General features: G+C 36.6%; 1 protein-coding gene across 2 annotated transcripts in view; it reads right to left on the reverse strand.

Moving 5' to 3' along the window:
• ABCA12 (ATP binding cassette subfamily A member 12) overlaps nucleotides 1–14382 on the reverse strand; it is a gene marked incomplete at both ends in the record, with an annotated part of 162092 nt that overhangs the window by 131857 nt on the left and 15853 nt on the right. The gene's annotated exons all lie outside the window — the stretch shown is intronic.

Here is a 14382-nt window from a genome sequence, read left to right on the forward strand (position 1 = left end):
ATTTTTCTTTAGGCATTGAAATTAGGTTAAACTAACCTAATGAAAAACCATTAGATTTCAATGGCTAGAACTGAGCTGGATTAGATTCATTTATCATGAGTTGACTGGTAGATTTGGAAACCAAGCTGTCAGAAGCTTAGTTTGGGGGTATTTGTCAGCAACCCAACCTAGGATTTTAACAAATGGGAGGAGGAAAAGTTTATTTTATTAAGAAAAAGGAAATGAGAATGGAGACATTCCTAGTTAATTCCGTGTTATGATCATGCATTTGTCACTAGTAATGCTGAATGGTGTTGGCGATGTGACGAAAATGGCACCTCAAATGAGTTTCAGTAGCAAACAAGGAGTTGGTAATTTGGGGGAAACCTCAATGACGCATTGATTTAGTTATTCCACAAAGCATTCATCCATCAATAAATATGCATTTAACATCTGCTAAGAGCAATGCATGTTGAAATGAGAGCTGCAAGAGTTTGAGCAAACATAAAAAGAAAAACAAATCTTGGTCAGAACATTCAGAGAAGGCTTTGGTACTTCAGACCTGCGCTGTATAAATAAGGGACCCAGAGATGTGATAGGAATAACTAATATAAATTAGCACCTTCTCTGGCTTGATTGAATACTTTTTAGCGATGATTCCAGTTGTGTTATTGGGTTTTTTTTTCAATTATTGCTTATGCTCAGGGAAGTTCCTTACAAAATATATAGTCTTTCCTTGCTGATCGATTCATGACATTTATGTCCCTTCTTCTCAGAATTGGAAAAGAGCATGTCAAAATAAAGAGTGACTGTTACTAGTCTAAAACTATTAGAAATCCCAATATCCAAGCAAATCAAGACAAATACTAAGAAGGATATAATAGTGAAACAAGAGTTACCTTTCACATATTAGTGTGCAGACCAGAAAGCCTCTGACTATTTCTGCTCTCAGAAAACGTTTTCACATCAATTTACCTCTCCTGTGTGATTGTTGTCTAGGGCCTACTGAAAGGAGTAGAATTTGTTCAGATGTTGGTTCTATTAAAATATACTTGGCTTCACAACTATAAACAGTTGGTATAGCATCTTTATTGACTTCAGTTTTAAAGTACAGACTTAAAAAGAGAAACAAGTTTTATTGACAGTGGCTGTTGCTAAAGATTATAGAACTAATTTAGCATTAAGATAATTGTTACCAAGTGTGTTTTCTCTTGGCACAATTTCACATAGATGATCCAGTACATAAGTATAGAAACCAAATAATAATTTATATCTTTTCCCAAATCTGAGGATAGATTGGCAGAACCAAGATAAAGACCAATGATTTTTTTTTCCCCCTCAAACTCCAGGTCAGTGATTCTTAAAACATGGACTGCAATAAACAAGTAGGATCCTTTGGGTAGTAAACAATTAATATTTTCACAGCTCTATCGCGTGCCTTTATTTTCCTCTCTAACAGCAACATGATATGTCTTACAAATATAGTCCAAAGTTCTTCCACTTACTAAATATTTAATGTTTAATCTTGGCCAAGTCACCTAATCATAATAATCTTTTATTGATCATTTACTATGTGCACCTGTAGACTACAGACATCCACTGTGATATCACAAATTATCTTATTATATGCTATCTTATTAGATGTTTTTGTCTTATTTAACTCTCCCTCTAGATGCTATGAGGTAGGTTCTTTAATTATCCCCATTTTACAGATGAAGAAACAGGCTCAGAGAAGCGAAATGTCTCTTCAAGGTCCAGCTGGGACTTGATTTGAGCATCCTGACCAAATGGCCTTGGGTTTGATCACTAGGCTCTATTCACCTCTCCAAGAGTTTTGATTTTCTCATCTATAATGGAAATCACAATAATGAAACTCAGGGCTTTTACAAGAATTAAAAGACAATATTACAGAAAAGCGATTACTGTTGTTGTTATAGTTCCTGCTGTTCTATTCTCTCAGACTCACAAATTAAAATCTAGGAGAGTGCTTTTATTTCCAACCATTCCTTTGTCCCCCAAATTCAATCTCCACCATGTCCTACTGAGTCTCTCTTCCCAATATCTTTAAGACATTCATTCTTTTCTACTTCTGTTTCTCTAATTACATTAGTAAGTGTCCATCAATTTTCCTAATTTCAATAACTGTGTAAACCTTTTTATTCTCCAGCCTTTTCTCACCCTGGCCAATCTTCCTTTCTAACACTATCTGATTAATATACACAATGTGCCATCTTCCTGTTTCCTTGTGTCATTCTTTATTGCTTATCAGATAAAGATACCCCAATTTCATCACCCTGGTATTTGAGACTCTGAGTCTCTGGTCCTATATTACACATTCAAACTCATTTTTCAGTAGAAGCTAATGGAACTGGGAGGAGACATTTATTTATAAAGTGTCTGTTATGTGCTTGGAGCTGCTGTTATTTGGTAGGAAAGCCAGGCTTAGGCACAGGACTCATGAAGAAGAGATCAGGACTCAAACAACAAATAAACAGACAAATAGTAAATTACAATTATAAAGGAGGGGTAGTGTGGGTTGAAAAATAACCTAGTATAGAAGGTTCCCTGAGGCAAAATAAGACCATTCACCTACATTCCACCACCATGAACTTGGTTGATTCTTTCTTTCCTTGAAAAACTCCCCATTCTTCTCCATGCAAATCCAACTATCCTATTAGTCTCCCTCGGGATTCAGCTTAAATCCTACGTATATATAATATTTAGCTTTGCTAACTTCTTGAGGCTCCAAAGATTGAATTTAAAAAATTCTTAATGCATTTGTGGTTCTTTGTTCCTGCTATTAAAGCTGTTTATGTAATAGATGATGACTTTTAGGATCAAGTACAGTATATCTTGCCTCCTTACAACTTAATTATTGATGTTTTTATCAAAAAATCCTGTGTTCTGCTCCTTTAGATTCCACATAGTGCTATAACACGTGAGTGTTCATTTAATGAATAGCTGAGTATTTAGTGGGTGTGCACAGCTAGATATTTAGAAATGTGTGTAACAACAGTAGGCATCAGAATCGTGGCTCTAATACCTTAAGCAACGTTCCTAATGTTTGAGATTAACTTAATCCCACTCTGTTCATTTGCTTTAGGTTTTATTTTAGCTTAAATTTGATACTGTTTGCATTAACCTTGCAGAAAACCGTCTTATTGTTCTGGAGGTTTGGCTTCATCACCCAATGTTAACACAGAATTCATAATACCCCCCAAACTGAACCTGCCTATGAAATTCACTGGTCCCTATCATTTACCCTCCAGATTATATATTTAATGCCAAATTTGCACATAAAACTAAAAATAAACCAACAAAATGAAGACTAACTTTTGATGTGCCTCTGAAAGAAATGTAACCCATGTAAAATGTTCTGTTTTGGTTTGTTGTTGTTTTTCCCCGGTTTTCAGAGCTCTGCTTAGTATGCAATCATAAAAACAGCTAATTAAAGCTAACAGGATTCAGTGGAAGTGAGTGAAGTTTGCAAAGCAGATTAGGTTCAATTCCGGTACAAAATTTTGCCAGAATAAATAGTGTTAAAGTTGCATAGAAAGGTGTATGAGGGCTTAGGTATGCCAAGCCTTACTCAAGTTCATTGGTTTCCCTTTGTCTGTGGGTTAAATGTCAAAGCTTAATGCTATTCATACGAGAGGAATACAGTGAATTCATACAGTGAACTACACTGTGTCTCCCCCCTACTCCACTCTCATTCTTGAAAAGTCTATATTTAAAATAAAGTTCATTCTTAATGGAATCCTTATGTGTGGTCATCTGCTTTTCAAAACACAGAAGCTCCACATCTTCTGCATTTTTAGTATCTAACTTCTCACTTTAAACATGGTATCCTTTCAGTGAAAGTGACAAAATAATAACCTGCACAAGAGGCAAGCGTTGTGGCCTGCGTTCCTTAGGTTTCCATTGACTTGTAAGTAAATGTGCACAGATTTCTTCGGATTTCGAGCTTTCATGTATTGCCACAAATTTGTGTGTTCAACAAATATTTTTTGGTTGACTACTAAGTGGCAGGCGATATTCCAGAGAGTGGTTCTGTTAGCTGTGCCAACAGCAAGGTGAGTGTTTCGAATAGAGATGAGTCATTCAGTTTGACAGATAGCATGGTGAAGAGAAAGGGGATTTGTGTAGTAAGACTGAATCACATCTTGGCTTCGACACTTACTTAGTGAAATCTGTCGCAAAAACCCCTGGAAATAAATGTCTTCATCTATAAAACAGTAATAGTTGCTAGGTGTTAGGAATGCAGCATGGCCCCAAGTGTATAAGGACTCTGCCATGATGGGTTGAATATTTCAAGTATGTTTAGTACACACTGTTATTACACCACTGACTCTTGCTAGTCTGAGTCGTGCTTTTAAAATGTGCCCACAGAATCTTTGACACTTTTTCCCTCAAAAGGTGGAGCTTAATTGCCTGGCTGTTGAATATGGGTCAAGCTTAGTGACTTGTTTCTGAAGAACAGAATGTGGCAGAAGTGACGCTTCTGAGGCGAGGTCATAAAAAGGACAGCTTCCGCCTGACTGTCCCTTGCAGAAGCCAGCTGCGTTGTCACGAGGACACAGAAGCAGCCTGTAGAGAGAAGCTGAGGTGTCTCATCAGCAATCAGTACCTACTCGCTAGCCATGGGAGCAATTTACCTTGGAAACAGATTTTCCAGCCCTAATTAAGCTGTCACATGAGAGTGGCCCTAACCCAACTCTTGACTGCTATCTCATGAGGGACCCCAAGCCAAAACTGCACAGCTAAGCCACTCCCAAATTTCTGAACCGTAGGAGCTGAAGGAAAATAAATATTTATTGTTGTCACTGCTCAGTTTAGAGAGGCAATTTGTTATGGAGTAATAGATAACTAATATAGCCTGTGATAGACACATCTGGATGAAGCTAAACAATTATGATGGAAAAGCTTTCAAACTTTCTTTGGCTTACCACCCATGTTGGAAAGAAAAATTGCATAACTCCTCACAGAGTTCCAGTGTTTCAATGACTACAGAAGAAAATCCAAATTCCTAGCTCTAGTATTGAAAACCGAACATGATCACCCCACCAAACTTGATCACCTTTCCTCTCCAGCACAAACTCTACTTCGGACAGACAAGTCTAGCTGTCCTCAGCCAGTGAATTACCCCTGAGAATCCCTGCCTCTGAGAATTTGATCATGACCTTTCTCCCCCTCTACAACGACACCTCTCTTCTTGTTCTACATTGAGCATCTTCAATTTTTCCCTTCCAAGCTTAATGTAAATCCTGGGGTAATTCTTGGTTGTACTAATTCATATCAATATCTTCCTTTTTAAAACTTGCTGTAGTTTTTATTACCAATGCTGCTTGTTTAATACATATTTTCCTAAGTACTTACACTGTTGTTACATGTCACTATTAATTATTCAACAAATATCTGAGTTCCTATTATAGGCAAAGCCCTTTGCCGAGAGCTATACTTAACACTTTCACTTTAGTTATATTTAACTTTTTGTTTTTTAAATCTATTATGGCACATAATTGTGTGTGTGTGTGTGTGTGTGTGTGTGTGTGTGTGTGTGTGTGTGTTTCTTCACCCACAATTAGGGTATAAGCAATTGAGGACAGAAAGCAGACCTACTCTTTACAGCCTTTGGCACATTCTTACAGAATATAATTCTCCAGAAGCATCTTTGTACCATCTCCACACAGAGCAGCAATCTCAAGGTAATGAAACAATTTTTTTTTTATCATTTTCTTATTATCCTGATATTCAGGAAACGAAAAAGCATAGTAATACAATGTTAGAGTGTGAAGTAGCAGTCTTTAAAGTGGAACTGGGTACCCCTGGGCATGTAACTCAACCATGAAATCATCTTGGAAAAACACCTGTGCATAAAAATTCAGAAAATTATGAACACCTCCTTCCTTAGTCACCAGTCTGACAATTCCTTTGGAGAGGAGGCATTCTCCTCTTCTCAAGTGTCCTGAGGATGTTGTCAACATAAGATATGAAAAATGGTGTAAGACTCCCGACATTCTGAGGATTACAGTGGAAGATCCAGTGCTGAAATGAAGCAGGGAACGCTGGCAATCATTTAAGTGCTGCAATGTAACTCAGGCAAGAGCAAATTCTTCCCTGAAATTGTTCAAAGAATTAAATCCATTCTTGATTTGCTGTAACATTAGTGAACTCGTAAAAAATGCAACTGCTTTAAAATAAGCAAAGGTAGTTGAAAAGAAAGGAAAATGTCACTCTCCAACGTTAACTTGCTTAAGAATCACCAGGATTCTTTAAGCGGCCGGGTCCTAATATCACCCCACTCATGATCATCAGCGTCTCATCATCTCCACCAGAAGCCATCTCTGAAAGCCTGGGGTAAGACTCTGGAATCTACATCTTTCAACAGGCTTATTGAGATGATTTTGATTAAGGTAGAATGGTTGAATATATCTGTTTGTAAATCATGAAGGTAGAGAAAAGGCAAAGAGGAACAATACTGGTGATATGGTACGATTTCTAATTTATTTTCTCATTAGTTAACTGCATTTCCACTTCCCAAATTTGTCCTAGGTTGTGTTAATCTCATTTGGACAATATGAAATTGGTCATGGCTAGTTGTGCATTGAAAACTCCCTTATTATAAAAAGTAACTCTCTCTCTCTCTTTTTTTTTTTTTTTTTTTTTTTTTAAGAAACCAGATATATAAATCTGGAAAGAAAGCGAGGGATTGAAGAAAGGGGTGTTAAAAAAAATTCTAGGGAAATATAGCTAGTTCTGATGGAGAAATCTACAGACTTTTTAGCCCCATAACATTTCCAGGGCAATTCCTGCACATCTAATTTTTTCATATCCTGTATCCTCAGTTATATTGGTCACTCTCTGTTAGGAACGCAGAGACACTAGTTGTCTAGCTGACAAACTCCTACTCGATCTTCAAGACTCAAAGTAAGGCAAAGGATTTCCATGTGAAGCTTTCCCTGCTATCCCGGATAGTGCTATATGAGCCACACGAGGGCCCAATGCAAAAGAAAAATCAATAATACTGATTTTGACCTTATTTTAAATGGTGATATTTTGTTCACTGTGGATTTTAAAAATTAATTTTGATATTTATAATATTGTATTGAAATAAGATTTATCTTGATTACTGTTTTTCATGGTTGTTTGTTTGTCAACTCCTCAAATTTTGCCCTCCATTTGCCTCTCCATAGTTCCAGAAAGTTGTCTGAACTCTCTCTGATCTGCTGTCTCTGCTCGTGGACATACCTCCACTGTTGTATTTTTCACATTGCATTACAGTTTCTGATGTGTTTATTACTTGCCTATAGACTTGATTGCTCTGAGGGCTCACGGACTTGTTGATCAGCACAAACATAATAGGTACCCTTTAAATATGTGATAAGGGCAAGGATAAATGTGAAACTTCAATTCTCTTAAGTTTTCTAAGCCTCAGTTTCCTTATTTGTCAAATGATAATACGATACTAGGTTATCTCAATACTCAATGGCTGGTTCTATGCTTTAAACATACAGAGGGTACAAAAAGATGTATATACATTTTAAGAAAGGAACAAAGTGCATTACAATTGTAATACTCAATATATACTGATAACAAAAGATGAATACACAATTTGACTTCTGCAATTACAAGAAGTGCTCAAAGTCATTACCATCAGCATAATTTTAATACAGCTTTTTCCTCTCTTAAAATGTGTATATAATATTATGTTATATAATATCATAAACAAAGTAGCATAAAAAACAATATCCAACACTAATGTATTTCTTCCTATGTGCCAGACACTTTTCTGAGTATATAACAATTTAATTCTCATAACTAATCTATTAGTAGGTGCTATTCTTAGCTTTAATATACTGATGTGGAAACTGAGGCTTGCAGCATCTAAGAGATTATTTAAGGCATATATGTGAACCCAAGAAGTCTGGAGATGGATCTATGCTCTAATCCCCTCTATTGTCTGTCTCAATAATAATAATTTTACAAATATGCAAATATATAACTAAAACAAAAATTTTGTTTTTTAAAAGGCGAAAATATTATAGGTCATTCTAAGTCTAACTCACAATGAAATTCTAAGTGACTGGAGACCAGTGAAAATTGTGTGCTGTGGTATTTCTTCTCTGAGGGCTACTGTACTCTAGAGATACACTGGTTGGCTTATCAAAGCAAAGGACATCATGTGACCCAATCAGAAAAAAAAAAATGAGAAGCGCTGACTACCAAGAGGAGCATAAAATGACTACGGTTTGGTGGACCAGATTTCCTGGCTGATGCTTAGAAGAAGGTTTAATAAAATAGTCACTCAGGAAAACACACTGTCAGCCAAGCATGGAGCCAGACCTTTAACTGTGAGCCTGTGTCTAGGCTCTCTGCTCTCTGATAAGTGAAGGTGAATTGGCTGAATTTACTTTGTTAAATCTGGCTCTTAGCTTCAAGGCCATATTGGAAACATCAGCTGATATTGGCAACCTCAGCAAGTGACATACTTGTCTCAGCAAGTTACTATACTTGTGAGAATTTTAGAAATTATCAAGTATTTATCTTTATGCATCATAGAGACTTGGATAGTAGAGGTCCCTATCTGAGAGTGATAGGAGCCTCTCTGCTCTTTATAAAGGGAAGGGAAGAGAAAAGGAGTTTTAAAGAAAAGACGTGTGGCTCCTAGAGCTGATTTCAGTGAGGCAGTCATCTCTGAGAAGCTTGTAAGGTAGATCATTAAAAGTAAGAATGATGTAGAATGAACAGAAAAAAAGAACAAATAACAAAAAAAATCCACCACTGTACAATCCACAGCTATTCTTTCGTCTTCACTTTTCTCCTTGTTGAATTAAGTTTTTCTATAGTTCAAGATACTTCCAGTTCTGTGATGCAACTCTGTACTAAGCCTATGAGGGCATTAGCTGGGAAATCCTTTTGTCATATCGTCTGGCATTAGGGTGTGCCCCTCTGTATGGCATGAGAGAATGGCAGAATTTCAAGTCAGGGGCTGGGAAAGATGGGCAACTACCAGCAGGAGTTATAGCCGTCCTTGTGTACGAGTGTGATGAGACCATATTCCCCCTCCTTCTCTGCCTGTTTCCTATAACTCTGTGTAGAATGCTAGAGAAAGCAACGTCACAATCTAATCTCAATCTCAGTTTCTATGTGTTTCACAGAATTTATCTCCATGCTCTCATCGAAAGGGTCAGTAATGTTTCCAGAAAAGTTGTTAACTCCTGACTTGCTGATGGAAGAGGTAAATGATGGGGATTTGGCTGTGAAATCAAAAGCTGTTCCAACATTTTCTAGCACCTAAGCAAGAAGCAGATGGTAAGTCTCTCCCACACAAAAATCTTACATATGCATTCATCAGAGCTCTGAAGTAGTCAGCATGGAAATTCCCAGGTGTATCTACCTGGGGAGGAGTCAGGGGGCTTTATGTTCACCCCCCCCCCAACGTTAACATGATAGACATTTTTGATAACACAGTAAGATTTACCTGGACCTGAGAAGTCAAACAAACCAAAAACAAGCTAACTTCTTGCCCTTTATTCATCTCAGACTCACTCTGAATTGGTTTTACTATCCGTCTTTGGGTGACTTTTGTAATTCAATTGCCCACATCAATCTTTCAAATTGTATCAAATTCTGACCAATATATTGAACCTATTTTGTTTCCTATGTTAGGAATCTTGCTGTATCTAATATGAGTGTGATGTTATGATGTGATTTTTGCTATCAATGTACTGTCTTTCCAACGAGTGAATCTAGATTAAAGCATAAAGCACTCAAAGACCACTATAATACAATACATCAATAAGAGAGATATAAAGGAGGGATAATTAGAGTTTGGATGAGCAGGGAAAGCAAAAGGATAAGACTTAGATGTGATCTTGTCTTTTGATAGACATTGAGGATGGTACATGAGCATGTGGGTTCACGTGGGAATGAGTACAGCATGTGCAGGACACAATCAGATACTGTTTCTTTAATCACAGGCATCGTACTGCAGAACTGAAAGTTAGGTGAATTCAGATTATGAAGGTCTTGAAAGCTACCTAAAGAGGAGTTGAAACTTGATAAGCCCGAAAAATATTTAAGGGAATTATCTGATGAGGAAACTTGAAAAAGCAATTGAAGAAATCCAGGCATGAAACAATTAGATTTTGGGGCCATAGGGTGGCAGGAAGGATGGAAAGAAAGAATTAACTCTAGGACACATTTCACAAGATAGATTCTGACTTGAAGAATGGTGGTAATGGGAGGTGATAGAAAGGGAGGAGTCAAAAATGACTCAGATGTTTCTAAGCTGAGAGGCTGCCCAGTGTTACTGGCACATGTGAGAATGGAGAAATTGGATGGGGCAATCCCTGACAGCAGAAGAATGATGATTAGTTGTGAGCTTCCCGGAACAAAATCTACATTAATTTTGAGTCAATCAAGACAGAAAAGGAAATTATTTACTATGGGTCCCTCTACTATTACTACTACTGTTAAATCATGAGTGTACTGATGCACCCAGAATCTTCTCCTCAGGCACTTGCCTTCACTTCCATGATAAAACACCACATGAAAAATCAGCAGCAAGAGCAAGACCAGAAGAAACCTCACTCCTCCGACTTTCACAACCCTCACCAGAGAGATGCCTCGTAGACTCTTTCAACCTAAAACTACCCAGTAGTTTCCCCTTAACAATTCAGGTAGTGTAGGTATAACAATATGCATGGATCCCACAAACCACCAGTTAATCAATAATTTCAATCTTCCTTTTCACATTTTTTTCCATAGTGCTGCTGACAAGTAGAAAAAACAGTTGAGGTCACTTTTACAGCCATGTTCAATCTATGATAGTGCTAGTGAGTAGTATGAAGAATTCACAGTTTGTGAATTCAAATGAGCCAGACCTCAGTATTGCCATTGCTGGCACTCATGACCTAGATAAAACCACTCTGTCTGTAGGTAACAACTGTAAGTTTAAAGTCCAGACTCGGGCATACAGTAACCATGTGAACATCAGTAAATTACTTAACATTTCTGGTCCTCAGTTTTGTCATCTGTAAAATAGGGGTAATCAAATACCAGAGTTCAAAGAGATGATGTGAGTCATGACTAAGGAAATACATGCAATAACACAAATGTGTATGTAATTCAGTGAGTAGCGGGCTTCTGCCTTCCACCAGCCCCTATTTTCAGGTGAGGGATGGGCTGAATTTCTTATTTTCTGAAGGGGTAAAAGTTTTAGAAAGTGACAGCCGCAAAATAGTTAGGATTTAATTCAATTTGTGGTTATACTTGTACAGTATAATTTCCATTGTGCTTTTAGTGATATTTTCAACCACTTGAAAAATATCATTTTTCATTAGCTTCTTAAAAATGAGACTCCCTGTTTGGCAAGACTGCATTTTTGGAGTCCACTTATCTCATTATAGCATGGTTTTACTGTTCTTGAAAAGTAGTCAGTTCCGCAGTAATTAGAAACTGCTTGCCTGCACTTTCAGGGGCATGTATGTGTTAAAAAGAGACAAAATTAACTCACTGCACATTAGAGCTTGGCTTAGTCTAAATGAATTTTGGAGAGTGTTGTTTTGTTTGCCTGTGCTCCTAAGCATAGTATGTTGACTTTAAAGTTTGCCTCTTGACAAGCCACAACACGTGGAGATTCTAAGAGCCTGGAATGGATTCAAATTTGGTGCCTCAGCCCATTTCTTCCCTGTGTGAAAGCGAAGCATCGGGGCCTGCCTGCCAGGCTTCGGAAGCTTTCTTTACTTGGAACTTATTATTTGTGAAGGCTAGTTACATACGCTGTCAGTGGCAATACAAAAGGGAGTAAATGAAAGCAGAAGATGCCAGAAGTAAGCATTTTGCTCTGGACTGGCGCTCACCATGGCAGAGGCTACAGCAGCTACCTTACCCAAAATCCAGGCACCTACCATTCAAAAAGACAGAGAGAGTCCTTTGAGTTGCTAATTACATTTGGTCTGAATGACTTCTCCGTCCTACAGACCTGCTGGGCTGTTCTGAGAGTAGAATGTGCCCACAGGATGACAACTCCTGTTCTCACCACAGCTGAGTTTCAGCTGGGGTGTAGTCTGAAGTTTCATTTCTCTATTGCCCAACTAGCACTGAAGAAGTAAGTCACTGTAGCCCAGAGAGGGTTTTAACTCTGTTAAGAGGGACCTGATTTTTATGGTACTGCAACTACAATGACTCATGCAGAATTCATGAGACAGAGGAAGCATTCTACACTGAATACTAATATTTAGGATAACTCTGATGGATGTATGAATTGTCTCTTCCCCAAATTTCTGTATTTCATGATACAGATAATCATTTCTAATTTTTAGTCTACTTTTGCAAAACCTAGATAATGCAATCTGAGAAACTAGTACTGACTACCACGTGTAAAAAATGTGACTCCATGAGCTTAAAACTAGATTCCAGAGCCAGGCTACCTAGGTTCAAATCCTGACACCACCCGTTCTTAACTGTGTAAACTTGGTCAAGTTACTTCATCTCTGTGTGCACTGGTCTTTCTCAACTGGGAAATGAAAAGCTTTTGCCATTACCTCACTAAGTGCCTGGCACAGAGTATGAGATTAAAAAAAATACATATTAGTGCATGCTAATCTTTTAGTATCATAGGTATGGGAAACAAAGAAAAATAACAACAACTAAATAAATAAATAAAATACCTAAATCCAAACTGTCATTCCAAGGTTATTTTCTCTCTATCATAAGAGAGAAAAAGTAACTGTTTATACTAGTTTTAGATTTTTCTATATTACAAAGTAACACCTTCAATTGTAAGATTACATTTTATACTCTATTGATTATAGGATGAGTTGAAATCTTGGACATAATTTGGATTTGGCTCTTTGTATATAAGAGGGTAAAATATTATATAAATCTCATGGACAAAGAATAATTAAAGGTAGTTTCTGAAACTTTTCTGTCCTAGCCCACATGACTGAGTTTTGACAAATTGCAACCTCCTTAGATTCCAGTGTTCTCATCTGTAAACTCAGAATGTCCCTTTCAATTCTAATAATAAACCAATAAACTATTTTCTAGACTAAGATTATAAAATCTGAGAGATTGGCAAAAATACTTTTAATATTTGAACTTTCCTATAATTTTGTTCTCTCCTACCCACAAACATAAAGGTAATCACCTCGTAGCTAATTATTATTAGAGTATGATAATGAGCCCATAGTAAAAATTGATTATTTACCTTCTTTTGCAGAGCCTTTTAGATTAGGTGTATGATACATTTGGCACATGATTCTCCCAATATTTTCTTCATAATTAAGTGGAATTATAAGAGCTTTTCATGATTTTCTCCATGAATCTTTCTGAATCCTATCAGGTAGTACCAATTACATTAAGACTACTCACTCAGCACACCTTATATTTCTCTCTTGGAACTTTCATAAGAGGAATATTATATAACTGAAAAATCTTTTAAAACAAGAAATTGGTAGAAATAAGTTGTGGAAAAGAGCTATAAACTCCTTCTATCACTATCATTAGCAAATTAATAGTTAGCATCTTAAATCAGAATAGTTCAAAGAGTCATTTGCCCTTATGTTATGAATGCATTTATTTCTGAAGTCCATGCTACTTAAGATATGCAAGAATACATTAATTCCAACAACATATAATGGAATTAATCTGCTATAGTATATGCACAATATGAAGAGCACAAAATTATGCTGTATTTTATAAACAACCTAATAAAATCTCATCAACTCCTCTACATAATGACTTGGGCAAAAGTCCTTTAGAAATGACAAGGTGTTATTCAAATGTAAAGAACTACTTATTCTTTACACTAATTGAATTGATTTTTTTTTTCAGTTGTCCTTTTGGGTGTAATTCAATCCATTGTCTCTCTCATTTTATTTCTTAGGGCTGGATAATTGAAAAGCACTGTGCTTTTTTAAATGTCACTAACTCATTATCCTGTTTACAAATAATTCAGCATACTACTCTTTCACATAGCAAATTGTTATAATTTATCTGAAATACAATCTGATTTGCAGAAATTTGATTAACAAGAATCTTTAGAAGATTGCTGCTTTCTGAAATGTAAAACAGCTGACCTGACTTTCACTTAAGTAAAAGCATTTACCTCAGTAAAACACTTAATAAGTATTTCTTATAGAAATACTTAATAACTATTTCTATGAAGAAAACTGGCTCCAAAGCTTACGAACAAAAGCAAAAACAACATTGGTCAAATCATTGGAGTTAAAAAAAACTCATCCCCCTCAGTTCTGAGGACTTGTCTGAGTCTGTTCTGCATTTTCATTCTGGATCCAAAAGAAAATAGTAACTGAGCTGGGCATTATGCCCAATTTATATCTTGACAATGCTAAATGTAACTGAAACAACACTAATTGGAAACAATCCTCTTTTAAA

The sequence above is a fragment of the Rhinolophus hipposideros genome (assembly GCF_964194185.1).
Source record: "Rhinolophus hipposideros genome assembly, chromosome: 6".
NCBI lineage: Eukaryota > Metazoa > Chordata > Mammalia > Chiroptera > Rhinolophidae > Rhinolophus > Rhinolophus hipposideros.